We start from the raw sequence: 20074 nt of genomic DNA, 5'->3' as shown, positions 1-20074 counted from the left end.
CAGGTGGAAATGTGACTCCACACATGTGGTCATGGGCTTGGATAGGTGGCAGCTGGGGCTGGGAATCAACTATGCTCTCTGCAACAGCCTCTCTGAGAACTGCATTTTCATGGCTGTGACACATGGGTCTGAGCAGAGTATAGAGAATTGTGCCTTTTAGGTAATTAATTTTGACAATCATTACATTTTTATCCTCAAGGAAAATAAAGCTACTTCTCATTATTTAGAGAGTAAATGCTATTTGGTCATCAAACATAATGTGGAAGAGCATCACACTTAAAGAGCACAGTCATCATTTCCCTGCAGTTTTCACCACTTGTAACAAAGTATAATAAATAAGTATTTGTTACTCGATATATTCCTGTGTATGTTTTAGAGTATTTGGAATAATCTGTCATCATGACTCAAATGTCATTCACTCATATTTGCATTTAATGCCCTCAATTTAAAAAACCTAATAATTGTTCATTTAAATGGCCCCAAACTCCTAATTTAATTAAGGTCTTTCAGAGATAACAGACTTTGCCAGTTTTCTGACATAAATAAATCCCATGAAATACGTATTATATAAATTGAAGCTGTGTACACTGCTTGGAAACAGTGTAGTAATAAACAGAGCTTAGATCTTAGAGTCAGAATTGGGAGGATCTGCAATGCTTCTCATAAGTAATTGACTATCTTTGATTTTGTTTCATTGTCTATTAAATAGGAAAAAATACCAACTTTTTAAGGTTTTCAGGATTATTTGAGATGCATTTGGTAAAGAATTTAATGCAGTGTTGAGCAAATAGTTATGTGCTCAAAAAATGTACACTTGGGAATCCAAGTATGGTTACTGGTCCTATTAAGGTGCTTTATTTATAAGTTAATATTAGTAGAAGTTAATATATCTAAAAATTACTTAAGATTTAATAAGCATCTCTATTCTCTTAATTGCCAAATGGTGACATTAATACTGGGTACTTTATAGATGGCTGTGAGGATTATATTATTATATGAAAGCAACCATAAAATGAATTACCTATGTATGTATGTGTGTATCTGTATCTATTGAGCTTGTAGTATTTAAGAAGCAGTCAAAAAATACTAGCTGTGATCATCCTTACTGTCCTTCTTGCAGTAATCTTCATCTTCCTCTTCTTTTGTCATCATAATCAGCATCAATTTCCATGAGGGACATGTGATATCACATAGCAAATTATCTACCAGGTAGAAAAGGGTCATTGATATTTGTTGTATTGGTGACACCCTGAGGATGAATATAACTATTAGGAGAATGCACAAACAGTGAGTGACCATTTGAAAAAGGTGTACTAGAAAGTGAAACAAGAAGGCAGCTGCTTTCCAACTCTTTATTCTTTTCCCTTTTTGTTAGATTTAATAAAAAGTAAAATCATATGACATAAATTGAAAACAAAAAGGACCAAACAGAAGATCAAGATAAACCTGAGTGGAGTCTTGATATATTATACCCATTCCTAATTTAGTGTATTGTCAATTTTCCTTTACTTCAGAAGGTATAATAGCATAGGAAAAAAAATGCATCGAATTGAAGCAGCATTGAGAGAACAAATCAATCTGAGGTGGCACGAGAGAAATTAAAATATTTAAAGTGATGAAATTCCAACAAAGTGAAAATAAAATCCTCTAATGCACTTTACAAGGCACAGCTCCCTTTGTGCATGTGATATAATTACTGTTAATTTTAATATAGAGTTATTAGCAATACTACAGTTTATAAGTAGGAAGGTTGTAACATAAACATGTAGTCATGTTTTTGACATCTTGATCTCATTTGTAGTGGTGATAGGACGGAGAGACAGGGGAAATATTGGTACCCAGGAATACCTCAAATAAAATTATTTCAGTGTTAAGTGAAAATCATAAAGTTCACAGTACACATCATTTTACCTATTGAAAGGTATTTTGTCTTATATTGCAATGAAGTAGACAAAAGCAAAAACTATTTATGTAAGTGTGGAATCACAGAATTTAGTATAGGGGATGTACATTGTATGCGTGGATTCAGTAATGTATTTGCTATTTTAATTCCTTAAGTGAAGCCATTTTCTCGTGATCAATTATTAATGGTAGCTAAATTTTTATGTAAGTGCAATAAACTAGTCAAATTCTCCAAGCTAAATAGATTATTTAATAGTGACCATGCAGCTTTATCTTATTTAATTGTAAAACTTGTATAAAATGTTTCTGAGAGTGTTTTCTTATATTACATAAAGAACTGAGTTTCTCTATCCACTATATAGAAAATTGGAATTCTGTATTTCCTTTTTGTATTCTCTACTAGGTTGTGGATATAGTCATTGTTTTGGTTTGGTATCTGTTGCTCCTTCATGAACACTGTTGATGTCCAGACTCCACTGTTAGTAAAAGCATTCCAACTAAGTATGTTCGCTTTATATTAAATCTTGCACTTGCAATTTGGTGTGGTGTTACTGAAAGGGTGATTGAGATAAATAAAAACTGTTGATCCTTGAACAACATGGGGGTAAAATATGCTAACTGTAGTGCAATTGAAAATCTGCATATAATTTTTGATTCCTCCTAAACTTGGCTACTTATACCCTACTGTGGACCGGAAACCTGACCAATAACATAAACAGTCAATGAACACTTATTTTGTATATATATTATGTACCACATTCTTTAAAAAAGTAAGCTGATGAAAAGAAAATGTTACTGAGAAAAATCACAAGAGAAAATACACTTGCAGTACTGTACTCTATTAATAGATACTGTGACTTTGTCACGTGTTTACGGGATACATCTTCTGTTTGTCATTACCTCCATCTATATTGTCCTATATGATACAAAACACTGTATATGTTACACATAATACTAATAATATAACTCAAAAATAAAAGATAATGTGAAAAAGGAAAATTATATTTATTTATAAGACCTCATTCACTGATAATGATGAAGCAGCAATATGATTGCTTTATGGTAGACTAATGTAATCAATATGGATGCTTCATGGTAGTCTAGCCTATACACTAATGAATAAATTGTTAGAAACTCTTTATGGAATACTGTATTATAGCCATATCAATAATACAGTATTGGAAATACTGTTACATTAAAAAAAAAAACACTTACCTGTGATAGACTGGCATGCTATTTCTTGAATTATGAGACAGACATACTGTATGGTAATGTAATTCTTCGAAAGCAAAGTTATAAAACAGTAAGAAAACTAACACATTAATTTTATGTTAAATATCTCTCATCTTATGCCTATGTAAATGTGGGCTATCCAACTCCATACAAATCTTGCACACATCATCCTACACAACAAATACATCATGATGATGACGCAAAAACGTCTCTTCCGGTTCTTGCTGTACGGTTACTTGATTTTCACATTTTCATAACAGAAGTTTATTAACTGTAAGGCATGATGATTATTTACTATTCATTAAATAGAAGTGGATCATTATAAAGGTATTCATGTCGTTGTCACCTTGATTAGCTGAGGAGGAAGAGGTGGGGTTGGTCATGCTGTCTCAGGGATGGCAGAGGCAGAAGAGGTGGAGAAGTGGAAGGCGAAGCAGGAGAGAGAGGCAGGCACACTTGGTTTAACTTTACAGAAATAACATTGTAATTTCTATGTGACTTTTTGCCTCTTTATTTCTGTAAAAATGTTTCTGTAAAAACAGTTTCACTGTTTGCTTTAGTTTCAGTGCTGGTAAAAAAGAAGTGTCCATGCTGTAAAAAAAATCAAAAGTAGTGAGGACAGAACCAATATCAATTGGTTTTTGGACATTGCTTCAATGTTTTTTTTTTCCCATCATCTGGCACTAGTTCAAAAGCAGTTTTCTCCGTCAAGTCAATCTTCTGTTAATTCTGCTGGCATTGTGTCTGTCAGCTCTTGAATTTCTCAAAGATCATGTCTTGAAACTCTTCACTCCCAACTGTTTTTGCCATTTTCACAATCCCTAATGATTGACTTGATTGGCTCTGTTGTAAGTCATGTGAAGTCGTGCACAACATCTGGACACAGTTTTCTCCAGAAAAAAAATTGTGTTTCAGTCTTGTTGGCTTTCATGGCCTTTTCCCTAACTATGATGGCATCTCCAGTGGTATAGTCCCTCCATAATTTGATCAGGTTATCTCCACTGGGGTCCTCTTCCATGACATTGACAACTGTTTCCTAAGAGTATCCTGTCTAATAAGCCTTAAATGTCCTTAGGACTCCCACGATCTAGAGATGTTGTGTTTGGGGGCACACAGACCACTGTGATGCGTTTGGTGTTGAACTCATGGGATTCTGGGTGGCCGGGGCATTGTCCAACATCAAAAGAACTTTAAATGCAGTCCGTTCCAGGAAAGGTACTTCCTGCCTTCAGGAACAAAGCCTTGATGGAACCAATCCAGTAAAAGTGTTTTCGTTGTCCAGGCCACCTTGTTGCACAACCAAAAGGCTAGCAGCTGATGTTCGTCTTTTCTTTCAAGGCTCAAGGGTTAGCAGCTTTACAGATGAAGGCAATCCTGATCACAAACCGAACTGCATTTGCACCTAACAGTATAGTTAGCCCATCCCTGCCTGCCTCAAAACCTGGTGCTTGCTTCTTTTCCTTACTAGTAAATGTCCTTTGTGACATTTCCCACCCCACCCCTAGAATAGGGTGCTTTCACCTGCATTAAAAACGTTTTCAGGCCGGTGTCCTTTCTCTTCAGACATTATCTTAATGGTGTTTGGGATTTCATTGGCTGCCTCTTAGTTGACAGAAGCTATTTGACACTTTTAAGCCAAACCTCTTTAAAACATTATCAAACCATCCTTTGCCGGCGTTATGTTCTCCAACTTTAAATCTTTTACCTCCCTTTTACTTTATGTTGTCATGTAATGACTGTTTTTTCCTCAAATCCTAGTAGAGTGGAGAAGTATTTTATAGCAATCTTGCATTCCCATAAAATCTGCATTTTCAATATGAGATAAATTATATAATCCAGGATAATGGTTCTTATTTTAAAATCCATAACGTTAATTATATCAGTGAAGTTCCTTTTGCAATATTATGTAACACTCATTCACCAAAACCTGGGGTTTGTGACTAGAAATCTCTATGCAGATGTTATTCTATCACACTCCAGAATCAGAAGTTTTAAAATATTTTATTTATTGCATTTTCATACACTTGCACTTACTTTGAGACAATTAAATAGAGCACAGCTTGCCCAACTTGTTCTGTTTTTTTTTTTTTAAGGCTACATGTTGCTTTCTCTTTATTTTTGACTCCATCTTTAACAATAAAGATTATGCTGCATTTTGCTTTATTCTGTCCAGTATTTAGAAGAGCACAAAGCTCTTTTTAGTCAGAGTAGTGTAGGGTTTCTCAAATGAGTGTCTCTTCATCTTAAAATTGGGTAGAGACAAATCTTAAGTTTCAGTTTTGGTGAGTTGCCATATTTTTTTCAGGGATAACAACAATCCGATCCCATTTCCTTCTTCTATTAGGTGATGAGAAAAAAACAAAGTTTTTACCTAATCTCCCCCCCCACCCCCCAGGTTTTTTGCAAAAAAAAAAAAAAAAAAAACTTATTTTGTACTTAGTTTACTCAAACACTTTGGCACTTAAGATGCCTCATTCAAAGAATATGCAATTGCCATATTTACGTTTCTTTATCTAAAAAGTGAGAATTTAAAATTGGTATCACTCTTCTTGTCACTTTAAGGACTGCACATTCCTGTAAATATATCAGAAATGGGTGTGTGAAAATTTGTTTCCACTACTACCTTCTTATACAATTTCCCTATTCTTCTTATATTATAACTTCGCTAGCATCTAATCATAAATTTTGAGAAAGGGAGAGAAAATATAAATTCTGTAAACTCTTCTAGCATTCATGGATGAAATCTTTTGTAGATTAAATACTGCATCATACTCCATGAATATTTAATTAAAATAGTTATTCTCAGTTTGACTTGGAAGGGTTTTTAATTCATTGGAATATGGGGTTTTGATAAATGTGAGGATATTGGTAAAATTATACAAGGGCATTCTTAGTCAATTCCAAATTTTGAATTAAGTACTTTTAGAGGTACCATTAAGTACAGTTATATTGTGTTAATTGAGCATAGTTTTATATTTATCAACTCATTTGTTCCCCACATCCGTCGCAGAGTGAGAAGGCAGTAAATTGCAAGGTGTTGCTTTTCCAACTCAGAAGATCTGTTTAAAATGCAGATTCTGAGTCAGTAGTTCTGGGATCTAGACAGCTCTTCTGCATGTCTAACAAGCTCACCAGGCACACTGATATTGTTCCTTCAGGGACCATAGTTTGAAGAGCAAAGCCCTGAAAAAAACCCATTAAACTCAAAGTGTGGAAATGTAAACTTTAGCCTCTAATTTTTCAGTTGACAACCTAAAGCAAATTACTTTATTTTGCTGGGCTAAATCTTTCACTTCTAAAGTAAAGGTATTTGAGTTATTATTCTGTGATTTCTTTTTATTAATTAAGAAACTACTGATCATAGAGGTAAAGATATTTCTCAAATTCACACATTAGTGACAACTCCTATTTTCTGACTCCAGGTTTTCCAATGTCAAGGTAAAGCTTTTCATTTTACCGTACTAGCAATAGAACCTGAACCCATTTATATAGAGCACCGTAGCTGAAAATAAGAGAAATCATGCAGAGCTATTTTACAAGTTACCTTGAGAAATTTTAGTAGATTGAACTGTTATTACTTTAATGGATTTTATATTTTTCATGCTATATCAATAGTTTTCTCTCCATTTTATTTATTTCCACTATTTATTTTTATTCCATAGCCCTTTCTCCTACTTTGAAGCAACCCTTGACCAGGTGATAGCAGCACCTTTAAGCAAAGCTATTCTTCACAGCAGTCTTATATCAATGCCAGCTGTGATTTCATTTATATTGAATCACTGTAATTCCTGAACAATTTATAAAGTTTTGCAACCCTGATTTAAACTTACATTTTCATGAAGTAAAGGTACACATAGACCATATTCATCTGTTTGTTTCTACTTTTCATTTTTGTGACTAAAGTTGAGCTTGCAGATAAAACTTACTGGCATGCCTTCATTGACTAGTAGAAGCATCATTCTAAAGCAAGTGTGGGTTAAAATCCAAATAGGCTTACTTGCAGGTGTATTGTGTATCTCATTGGTGTTGTTGCACTTATTGCCTCCTCCAGTCTACATGACAGTGTTTGGGCATGGATAAACAGGTGCACATGGGCATAAGACCAAATCTAAGCCAAAACACAAGTGACCAGTGTGCTTCCACATATTTAGCCCAACTGGTAGTTTTTTATTGACTGCAGATGGTTACCGACGACACGATAAAAAGCCACCCGTAGATTGATTATATTTTTAAATAACCCTAAAGTTTTTTCCTCATGGCTAGGAATTCCGATTTGTACTCAAGGTAAATTTGAGCCCATGTGATGTCCTTATAGCCCAGATGGGCCATTGAAGCCAAGAGAGATTTCAATCCTCCTTCCCAGTGTAAGACTGATATTTTAAGAACACAAAGAAATGAGCCAGTTTCAACTCAACTCATCTTTACCTGAGGTCTTCCCACATTTGTAAATATGTGCTTCCTGGGGGCCTGAATGAAAGCACTGAAGGAGTCCCAGAGTCAAAATATATATGTAAATTATTTTATTTTTGGAACATTTCTTATAGTAGCCCTGGCTGAGAAAGTGCCTCATAAAAATGCATCAAATGTGTTTTAGGTGTCAACTCCTTTTTGTATACTAAAGGACTTGATAAAGTGGCCACACGTAGAACACAAACACGCACACACATTGATATACCTTTTACTCTCCAGTGTTATATAATTATGAGAGTCCATATGTATACATATGGAGTAAGGAAGAATGTGATTGGAACTCTAAGACTTATCTGAAAAAAAATACTACTAAAAACTAAAAAAGAGCGGACAGTACTCTTTCTGATATGGGGATAGATAGAGAAGTACAGGAAAAAAGATCCTGGCCTTTACCTCACGTATAATACTTGGGAAGAAACTTGGAATATTCTGGAACAAGTTAGTAAGATAAAGTGGGCACTGCATTTGGAAATGCATGATTTGGTTTCCAAAACAAATTTGCCAGTATATGATCTAATAAGATTGTGGCCAATTTATTCCCCTCATCAGTTTGGGCAACACTATCTTCATCTGTGAAATAAAGAGCTTGTGTTTGATGATGCACTCTTACATAACCTAAGATTATGTCATGATTTTAAAAGCTATTGAAAGCAATTGTAAGCATTGTTACTCTTCCTTCTCTCAGATCTTCACGCTCTGTGAACTTCCTCTACTTCATCTTTGTAACATTTTATAATTAATTGACAGATAGTGTTTATTTTACATACTTCCTAGCCAGTAGAGTGTAAGCTCCATACAGAAGGTGTTATTTAATTTGTATTATTCTCCATGTCTGGCACAAGTAGTACGCATTCAATAAATATCCTGTTAATGATTAAATGAATCAGTAAACATCTTCCCATGAAGTGAATTAATATATATATGAAAATTAATAGCCTCATTCTGTTTTATCCTGAAACACTTTTCCAAAAGTAAAAACCCTAGTGTATAATTTGAATTGTATCTAGTTAAAAAAGAATAAGTACCTTAGAGTCCAGAAAATCAGTATCAGACAGTCCAAAATTCAGTGTGTATCAGACACTATGTCCTTTTTAATGCTGCAACTTTGTTTTGCTGGTATGTTGACAAAGAAGTTAACAGGGAGCAAGCCGATCATTCATATTAAAATAACCCCTTGTTTTCTAATAATACAGTGGAACAGATACTTTTTCTCAGCTTTCCAGAAATGTGCTGTATGGCTAAAGCAATATATATCTTTGAAATTATAAAAGCACAGTTTTATAAGATAAAATGTTTAATAGTGAAATAGTGAAACAAATGCCTTGAAACATTAAGCAATTTTTAATTGGAGAAAAAGTGTTATAATCCTGTGTCATCTTACTGAATAAATTTTCAGTTAAGGAGCAATGGTCAAGGGCACCTGGTGGCTCAGTCTGTTGGGTGTCTGCCTTCAGCTCAGGTCGTGATCCTGGGGGTCCTGGGATCGAGCCCTGCATCAGGCTTCCTGCTCAGCAGGGAATCTGCCTCTCCCTCTGCCTCCCCTGCTCCTGCTCTCTCTCTAATTCACTTTCTTTCTCAAATAAAATCTTAAAAAAAAAAAAAAAGGAGCAATGGTCAGGAATCATTAAAGATTGGAAGTATCTATATAAGTGGAGTAAGTGGCAAGAATGTAAAAATAAACATCTGCTATAAAAAGTCTCATGTTAAACACTAAATGTAAAGTATTACATGTAAAATAATAAAGAATTGAATAAAACACAAGTTTTAAAGTAGAAATTAAAATACACTCTCTTAAATAGACATTTAGCAGGAAATTATATTTTTATAATGTTATCTCCTAGAAAGAGTAAATCAAAATACTAAAAACTACTGAATATTAATTTTTTAAAATTTAGCCAAAGCCCTAAGTATATGTCATAAGATTTTTTGACTAATTTGAATTAGTGTTTTATAGTGGTCTTCAGTTGTTATCACACATATTGATATTAGCTAATGAAATTTGTGAAATTCTTGACAACTTGCTTAACCAGGTCTTGTGCCAACATAGTGGAGATAGAGGATGCTGTCATCATCCTCAACTTCATATTCTTTGGAATACCTGGTTGTTCTCATTGATAGTACAAGAGCAATGTTACTTGAAGCTTTCCAAATCCTAAGTGACATCAGAACCTGTTTTATTTCTATCTCTGTATTCCACAAGTAGAAAAAAAAAATAAAAAAAATCATGCAATGTAAATGTAATAAAAATTCAGTTTAATAAAGGATATTGGAAAACTTTCCTAAATTTAATCAATCTGCTTAAAATTAGCATGGGGGTTTGGTTCTTCAGAGAAAATATCTTTCAAATTACAGCCAAGAAAACAAAACACCACAAAGTGTCAGGCAGTGGTAAAAGGTGAAATTTGGCTTTCTGAAACCATTTATGTAGAAAAGCTATCCCTTCCCAGCGCGCGCGCGCACACACACACACACACACACACACACACACACACACTTATGCAAAACCATACATATTTTTATGAAATAATGAAACTAGAATTTGTAGAATCTGTCATTACTACATGAGCCATAAAGGTGATTGCACTGAGCTGGCAAAATGTTTTAGCTGCACTGAAACAAATGTATCTGCTGGGTGGTGATGAAAACAACAGGATCTGTTAGAAATTGTTGCAATTACTATCTAGACTTCCTGAACAAATTCGTTTGTGCTATTATAAGGAAATGTATTTTTTTCTCCAAGTAAAAAAAGAAATATACTGAGGGATGTATGTATGACTTTTTCCCTTCAGACAGTGAAGCATGATTTTATTGAATATCTCTAAGGAGAAATTTGGTTTTGTATGGAATCATTTGCTGCTTTTAGGGAAAAGTATCTAGCATTATTTTATTCACTCTTAGGGGGTCCAAATAACAGGATGATTGGTCAGTCAAGTAACTTTATAGGTTAGGTAACCAGTTACCAATTATGAAATATAATGTGTCATTCACTAATAAAAGAATTTATATAATAAATTAGGAAAAGTATTCTTGAAGGGCAAATATTTGAATAATTATGGAGAGAACCAATATAGAAATGGCTTGTAAATATTACGCTATATAAGACAACTGCAGAAATGCATATTTTTGCTTAATTCAGTCAACTGCATAGCTCTCAAATTCTAGAAAAGTCAAACTAAATGCAACTCCATCTTTTGTGCCTTGAAAGAATGTGAGCTTGAATCACCTCCTCTGTGATTGATTTTCCTGTTTCTGAGAGTACAGGTGATGCCAGAATTACTGAGTGGGCCTCCAGAACTTTCAACTTTATCAGAAGGAAATGAAGTAGGATTTACTGGGAAATATACAGAATCAAGAATAAGGGAAGTGGTATTACTGCAAAATTTAGAGAAGAATTTCACAGTTATAGTGCTGTTTTTGCTTCAGTTTATTCTTGTATGGATGTCATCAGCTCCTACCACTCGTTTATCTTAGGTCTGGAAATGTGAAAGGGATTTCTAAGCATCTGTTTATGTGGAAAACATTTTTTAAAGTATGGCTCTTATTTAGCCATCAATGCTTATTGAGCTCTATCATTGAAAATGAAGAGGTACTTATCATTTGCTGTCTTGGAAATAGTGAATTAAAAGAAAGAAAATGGACTGTAAACTGAAGATCACCATTTAAATAAAATACTTTTGTTTCTTTTTAAATTTGTTCTTCCCTTTGAAGAAAGGGAATGGTTACAATGAACAAAAACACTTATCAGTACTCTAGAAGGAGGTTAAAAAGCTGCTTTACAAACAGTTTGCCATAGCAAATAGTTTATAATCATTGTTCCCTTTTATTTTCTTAAATAAGAAACAATAACAATAATAGATTAATAACATCAGCTAACACTTATTGTTCTAGGTGTCATGTGAAGTAACTTATTTAATTCTTATAAGGCATATTTTTATCCTAATTTTATGGATGAGGAATCTGAAGCACAGAGAGGTTGTATTACTTGTCGGTGGTTCTGTGGGAGGTAATCAGAGGAATTGTGACCAGTGGGATTCAAGAGCAAACACTAGTTCTAGAGCCAATAGCCTTAATCTTTATAAAATTTATAGGAGTATACAAATAATTACTCCAAATGACACATTAGGACTATTCATGTCTGTTCACAATATTTTTAAAATAGAAAAACATACTGCTTAGTCAACTCTTTACACTAGTTAACTTTTTACATCTTATGTGTCAGTCTTCACAAATAGTCAACTAAATTGAATAAAATATTGGTGTTAGAGTTGACTAAATAGCTACACTCCTCCAAATTTAAACTCTAACCTCATCAAAGTTCATTCATAATTTCTTAATAAGGCATATCCCTTTTTAATAATTGTTCTACCTGGGGGCTACAAAATCATTATGGCTTTTATCGCTTTATTAAAACCTGTGATTAGGAAAGCCAAAGTATTTTGAAATATTCCATTTGTATTATTAGCAAAAGGACTGAAATATAAGACAGCATTTATATTTGGCGAACAAGTTGAAGATGAAACTATAAAATCTTGACCAGCCTTCTCCAGAGTCCTTACAGTGCTCCCGCTGGGCAGTAGTGTTGCCGAGTCTGTCTCCGCTGTGGCGACCTCGGACTAACACGTTCAACTAGGCTATTGGCAGTTTGAATTTATATGCTGACTCCATTTGTGAATATTTGTAGCTTCAATTTCCAATTTTAATTTACTCTACCAAGCAATTCTCCCATTAAAAAACTCAATGATTTTTAGACCACTGTAATAAAACCTTCAAACGTTTTTCCTCCAAGTACAATATTTGTTTCAAATAAACTTTTGCTACAGAAGCCATATGAATTCACGTGCTATAAAATGTTAGGTGGGTAATTAGAATCATTTTTTCACTCCCTGTGTTCTGCCAATGGCATAAACAAAGTAAGAGAGAATAACACCTAATTAATTAAATAGCTGTGAGAAAGGTTGCTATATATTTTATATTTATATCGTATCCTCATACATATATATAATTTGCCAAGAAAATTTGCCAAAAGAAAAAGTCAATTTGTTGACTATGTTAACTTGTGTGCATATGTATGTATGTGTGTGTGTGTGTATACACACACACACACACACACAATCATACATGAACGTTAACATAGTCTGGGTCAATGAAATGTTTTTTTCTCTGGCAACTATAACAAAAGATAGCATTTGACAAAAAATAATCAAAAGATATATTTTCTGGATACAACAATTCTGCCATGCCATGTAATTTTAATTTGCTCACAAGAAAGTTCGAGCAATGCACCTCACTCCATTATGGGAGAATAGTAACACAGGCCATTTCTTTCTTTCTTTCTTTCTTTCTTTTTTTTTTCCCCAATTGAAGTATAGTTGACATACAATAGGTGTGTAGCATATAATGATTTAACATTTATACACATGTATGTTAGAAAATGCTCACCATGATAAGTACAGTTATCATCTCTCACCACACAAAGTTATTACAGTATTAGTGACTGTATTTCTTATGCTGTGCTTTATATCTCTTTGATTTATTTTCTAATTAAAAGTCTGTAGTCTTAATCCCCTTCACCTATTTTGCTCATCCCCTCATTCCCCTCCCACTAGCAACCACCAGTTCTCTGCGTTTATGAGTCTGTTTTGTTTTGTTCGTTCGTTAGTTTTGTTTTCAAGATTCTGCATGCTGCGGAAATCATATGATATTTGTGTTGCTCTGACTTCACTTCACTTAGCCTAATATCCTCTGGGTCCATCCATGTTGTTGCAAATGGCAAGATGCATTCTTTTGTGTGGCTGAGTAGTATTCCATCGTGTATCTATACTCCATCGTCTTTATTCATTCATCTATTGATAGGCACTTAAGTTGCTTTCATATCTTGGATAATGTAAATGATGCTACGTTAACACAGGTGCGTATATCTTTTTGAATTAGGGTTTTCATTTTCTGCAGGTAAATATCTTCAGATAAGTTTAGTGGAATTACTGAGTTGTCTGATATTTCAATTTTTAATTTTTTGAGGGTTCCCTTTCCTCCACATTCTCGCCAACAATTGATTTTGTTTATCTTTTTGAGTCTAGCCATTCTGACAGGTGTGAAGTGATATCTCGTTGTGGTTTCAATTTGCATTTCCCTGATGGTGAGTGATGTTGAGCATCTTTTCATGTGTCTGTTGGCCATCTGGATGTTTTCTTTGGAAAAGTGTCCAAGTACTCTTCACATTTTTCAGGTGGTTTGTTTGTTTTTGTTACTCAGTTGTATGAGTTCTTTATATATTTTAGATATTAATCCTTTATCAGATATATTAATCGCAAGTGTCTTCTCCCATTCAGAGAGGCTTGCCTTTTTATTTTGTCGAAGGTTTCCCTCACTGTGCAAAAGGCTTTTCATTTGATGTAGTCCTGATTTTTTTTTAATTTTTGCTCTTGTATCTCTTGCCTAATATGACAAATCCAAAAATTTTTGCTAAGACTGATAACCAAGGGTTTATTGCTTATGTTTAGAAGCTTTGTGGTTTCAAGTCTTACATTTAGATCTTTAATATGTTAATTGAAGAGACCATCTTTTCCCCATTCTGTGTTCTTGCCTCCTTTTAGTAGATTAATGGACCATATAAGCATGGGTTTATATTTGGGTTCTCTATTCTGTTCCACTAATTTATGTACAATGTTTTGTTCTATTACTGTATTGTTTTGATTACTATAGCTTTGTAGTGTAATTTGATATCTGGGATTGTGAAGCCTCCAGCTTGGTTCTTTTTCAAAATTGTTTTGCCTATTCAAGGTCTTTTGTGGTTCCACACAAATTTTAGGATTATTTGTTCTAGTTCTTTAAAAAATACTATTAGTATTTTGATAAAGAATGAAGTGAACCTGTAGATTGCTTCTGGTTGTGTGGATATTTTAACAATATTCTCCAACTCATGAGCATGGATATCTTTCCATTAATTTGTTTTGTATTCATTTTCTGTCATCAGTGTCTTACAGCTTTCAGAGTACAGATCTTTCACGTCCTTGGTTAAATTTATTCCCAGGTGTTTTATTCCTTTCAGTGCAATTGTAAGTGGAATTGGTTTCTAACTTCTTTCTGTTAGCTTGTTATTAATATATAGAAAAACAACATTAATTTTGTATCCTGCAACTTTACTAAAATCATTTATTCTAAGAATGTTTTGGTGGAGTTTTTAGGGTTTTCTGTTTGTAATATCATGTCATCTGCTGACAGTGACATTTTTACTAAATGCTTACCAATTTGATGGTTTTTATTTCTTTTTGTCTGCTGTGGCTAGGACTTTCAGTTCTATATCGAATAAAAGACACAAGAGTGGACATCCTTGTCTTGATCCTGATTTTAGAAAAAAAAAAAAAACACAAAAAACTTTCTGCTTTTCATCACTGAGTAGGATTTTAGCTGTAGATTTGTCATTTGTGGCCTTTATCATGGTAAGATATATTCCTTCTATATCCATTTCGTTGAGAGTTTTTATCATGAAGGAATGCTAAATTTTGTCTAATGCTTTTTATGCATCTATTGAGACATATGATTTTTACACTTCATTTTCTTAATGTGGTATATCACATTGATTTAACTAAAGATACTAAACCATCCTCGAATCCCTGAAATAGATCCCACTTTTTTGTGCTGAATGATCCTTTTAATGAATCGATTTCAGTTTGCTGATATTTTATTGAGGATTTTCACATCTCTGTTTATCAGGGATAATGGTGTGTCATTTTCTTCCCTTTGTGTGTGTGTGTGTGTGTGTGTGTGTGTGTACTGTCTTTTGAGATTTTTCTTGTTTCCTGAGGTTAGTTTAGGCCTGGAGGACAATAAACTTCCCTATTTGAACTGCCTTTGCTGCATCCTACCTGTTTGAGCTGTTGTTTTCATTTTCATTTGTCTCATGGTATTTTTTTATTTTCTCTTTTATTTCTTGGCTGACGCATTGGTTGTTTAGTAGACATTGTTTAGTCTCCATGTATTCGTGGGGTTACTTTTCAGTTTTTTTTTTTCTTGTAATTGATTTCTAGTTTTCTACCATTTTGATCAGAAAAGAAGCGTGATAGGATTTCATTCTTAAATTAGTGAACTTGTTTTGTGGCCTGACATGTGATCTACCCTGGAGACTGTCCCATGTATACTTGTAAAGAAGGTGTATTCTGCTGTGTTTAGATGGATTGTTCTGTATATATCTGTCAAGTCCGTCTCATCTAATGTATCCGCTGCACAGAGGGTTTGTTCCCTGACTACATCCCCAGCCCTCCTACCCTTTTCAGTGTGGCTTTGTCTTCATATCTTTAGCTGTGGAAGAAGTGTTCTGCTAATTTTGAGGTTGTTCTCTGAGTGTTCACTATATGTAGTTGCAGCATTGGTATGTGTGCAGGGCAAGGTGAGCTCAGAATCTTCCTACTCCGTAATCTTCCAAAAAAAACCCTCTAGGCCATTTCTCTTTCTCCCATTTTCAGCCAACTCTTACATAGAAAGGGATGACTGTTCTTGAATCTAAATAATTTTTAATTTTTCTAAATATTTTTTTGGCCTTCTTGGAGATTTTTAAACATTTTTGGTGAATAAGTTAACTAAATGGTATATTTAAATAATACTAAATTGAAACATAATGTTACATGATTGAGGTGATGAACATAAGTCACCCTATTTTGGTGTTTCTCAGATTGTAAACTATGTGTTCCATCACTTGTTGATTTTAAAAATTTTCCTACATGACACTTTTTAATATCCTTTATGTTTCCATTTTTCCTGTACAGGACTATATTGAATTATTTTTGCTCTGTTCATTTTGTGCTCTCCTTTTTATTCCATTTTGTTTTACTATAAGTGATGGACTATTGGAAAAAAAATATCTGAATCATCCTTTTGGTTTAAAGCTATTAGGTAATTATTGAAAAATATCAGTAGCAAATAAGTAAAATAACTGATGCACTTAATAATTTACCATTTTTAGAACTAAAGTGTATTAGTCATTTCTGCATTCTTTCCCCTTGTCTCTTTCAAACTACTTGGGAATTTAAACCCTGATTTTTTTCCTTTTCAGTGGGAGGAAAATAGCAACCAATAGATGGAACAAAAACAGAAATTGTTGATTTGAGTGTTTTCTTCCTTATACCCATGCATAGTACTTTCTGTAAACCCATTATAATACATTTGCAAAATCCCCACCTGTCTACCATTTATTGTCTATGACAGTATTATAAAGGAAGCCTAAACATTATTTCAGATGATTTGAGAATGTTGGATTATTGTTATGAAGTTTTATACATCAGCCCTCGGGTAATGTATCACACTCTCCCATCATCTTTGCTATCGGCGGCAAATAGATTTTGGAGCTTTTCTCAAGTTTTTTGACCTCTTCAATCACACACTTACTCTATCAATAGTGCAGTCACTGCCATAGGGCAGGAGTTCATGGCATCAAGTATAAGATTTACTTTATGATATACATTTTTACCATTTCTTTGTCATGTTTGCTAAAGGATTCTTTTTTCTGCCCTTTATTGATTACACTGCGTGTACCTCCATTGAAATCCTACCACCAAAGAATTCATATAAAAGGTAACTATTATACATCAATATAGACAAGTTTCTTTTTCCTTGACAGATCAAATGTGAGGCTTTCATGTATTTGAAAAAAGTAAACACCATCGAATTAAATGAAGCAGTTATGAAGCACAGGGGCATATAAAGTGAAGGCCATGATTTGGAAGGAAAATGAAAGTCATCTACTAATGTCTCCAAAATCAGTGCTGTAATTCTCGGAAGTGAAAACACTTACGTGCCTCATACATGTTATGTTTTAATACTTCTTTCATGATGTCTTTTAGGTTTGCTGTTACATTTATTTTCTGAAAGTGCTAACTCTCCTGTTCATAACAGCTGGCTCTCCCTCATGACAGTTTATTCCCTTACCAGGGGGCCTTTTTATTTTTGAGCTCATCCTGGAAGGACAGCATCTTTGTTCTTGTTGTTGTTCCCTACTGTAGAGAGTTTCATATGCCTTGATTCTAGAATCATTCCTTCAGAATCATTTTTGCATCTCTGGCTTACATTATTCTAAGTTATCAACTGGGTTTGGACGTGTTGAGGTTATTATTTTATTTTGGTGTGGAGTGCCTACTCCTAAGTAGAAATACAATTCCATATCTCACATCCATGGATGATACAGGTTCCAGTTTTCTCTTTCTGGTGACCAACTCTCCTCCTATGACTTCAAGTATAGATCAGTCTCAGTTTTCCAGTCTTTGAGCAAAGCAGGACTTTGTTCTAGCTTCCTGTTTCCAGAGGACTAATGATAAATCTTTCCTTCCAGGTAACATTTTTAATCGTATCTCCATAGACCACAAACATTTAACATATACGTATAATTTTGAGTTTTTTCTTCCCTTTTGGCTTCTAGCATTATTGGGCTTCTTTTATTTCTTTAAAAAGGTGATTTTAGGGATGCCTGGGTGGCTCAGTCTGTTAAGCATCTGCCTTCGGCTCAGGTCATGATCCCAGGGTCCTGGGATCAAGTCCCACATCAGGTTCCTTGCTCAGCAGGGATCCTGCTTCTCCCTCTGCCTGCGGCTTCCCCTGCTCGTGCTCTCTTTCTCTCTGACAAATAAATAAATGAAATCTTTTTAAAAAGTGATTTTATATCGCTTTTATGTTTTATGTCATACCAAATCAGATTTTCCTTATTATGCCAAAATTGGCTGCTAGAACTTATAACTGAGGAAAAATAGTCAATAATTATCTTTTATTATGAAAAAGAACTGAAGCAGTTGCATAGACTGGCATCTCTTTCCCTGATCGGATGTTTGCTTATGCACCACATGGACTAATATATCCTCTGGGCTTATTACTTGAACTTGGGGAAAGAAAGATTATCACTGAAAACAAGAATGTAGGTATGGAAAAGCCATGGAACAGCCAGCATTATGCTTGGTGATCATGCTAGAGATGAGGAAGTCTCCTTCTGGACCCTGCAGAAAGAGCTGCTGAGTAAAGCTGTCATGGTGGAACAGTTGTAGAACTGAAGAGGCCATGTCGGATTAGATTGCTTACACCAGGAAATTTTCAGAGGGTTCTTTGCCTGCAGGGTCTCCTGAAGTATTCACATGTGTCCTCCATTTGATAAACAATATTTTGTTCCCTGTCTCACAGAAAACACAGAGAGCAAGCCTGTCTTAACCAAAGGAGAAGCCACAGCCCTGGCTAGGTCAGTGGACAAACACACGCAAAAAAGATACTTGCTTTCGGATCTATTCCTCTCTCCCACATGAACAAGCCAGAGAATGGAAACCCAAAGAAGAGAAGGAAAAGGAAGAAGAGGAGGACTTTGAGGAGGAGTCATCTCAGGAAAAGAGTACACTCTACCTTTCCTCTCAAGTCCCTCCTGCTAAAGCCTGGCAGCTGTAATGGAAGGGATAAAAAGTGAATGTTAATTGAACATAGAGTTGATTTTTAAACTTGACTAGGCCTCTTCCATATTTGAACATGAATACGAAGTAATGGAAACTGCAAAACGTAGTTAAGGGAAAGGAAAAGGAGACTCAGTGAAGCATGAGAAAAGGCAGCGATGGGAGAAAAAAATTAAAATCAATTCATTTTGATGAATTGTGTGATAAAGCAGTTACATATGTTTTTGTACTGGGAGTGAGGCCTGTCTTTGCCTGCTCAGCCTTCCTTATTGATGGCATGTCATTTATTTTATAAATGAAATAATCTTCAGTGTGGTGAGAAAAGCATTTTGCAGATTTTTCCAGTCAAAACGTTGATTTATATTAAGGAGCACATCTCTGAAACTCACTGAAAGTTAAAAATACTGAACTTTCCAATGAAAGTTGGAAAGTATGATAAAGCTTTTATTACTGGGAATATGTGTGTGTGTTTAAGCTGTAACAACCACCTACAGAAACATGGGGTGTCCTGCCACTTACACCAGTAGGGTCACATTTTTACACTGAGCTGGTTCCTTGTCTGTCCTTCTCTTTTCTTCCAATAGACAGATACAAACACATGAATTTTTTTTTTTTTATTTTAATGTGGAATGTAGTAGCACAAATATAGTCTGACAGGGATTAACAAAAGTGACAACATGAAAATTACTGACACTGCCTGACATATTAAAAAGAGTAGCTTATTAAATTGAAAGTAATTTTATAGTAGATAAAGAACATGTAATTTGTATCCTAATTTCTCTGTTACAAAGATGCTTTGGAAGAACCTGATTCCAAATCTTAGCTCAATATTACTTGCTGGTAACTTTAGACAAATTAGCATACTTTTGAATCCTGCACTGATTTGTGGTGAAAAGTAATGTGTGTGTGTGGTTGTCTGTGTATGCGTAAGTGTGGGTGCACGCACGCTCACATGTGCACATGCATGTGTGAGAGAAAGAGAGGAGAATGTGTATTTAGATATACAGATAGGTATGTAGATAGCACTTTTAGTGCAGAGCATGTGATAGACACAC

The 20074-nt window shown here is 34.4% G+C and overlaps 1 protein-coding gene across 2 annotated transcripts in view; it reads left to right on the top strand.

Annotated features, from left to right (window-relative positions):
* Positions 1 to 20074, top strand: part of LOC123799262 (uncharacterized) — a 1380163-nt gene that overhangs the window by 1228334 nt on the left and 131755 nt on the right. The window lies entirely within an intron of this gene.

The sequence above is a fragment of the Ursus americanus genome, chromosome 5, assembly GCF_024610735.1.
Source record: "Ursus americanus isolate L20-20 chromosome 5, mUrsAme1.1.p, whole genome shotgun sequence".
NCBI classification, from domain to species: Eukaryota; Metazoa; Chordata; class Mammalia; order Carnivora; family Ursidae; genus Ursus; species Ursus americanus.
This window is presented reverse-complemented; position numbering and strand designations above follow the sequence as displayed.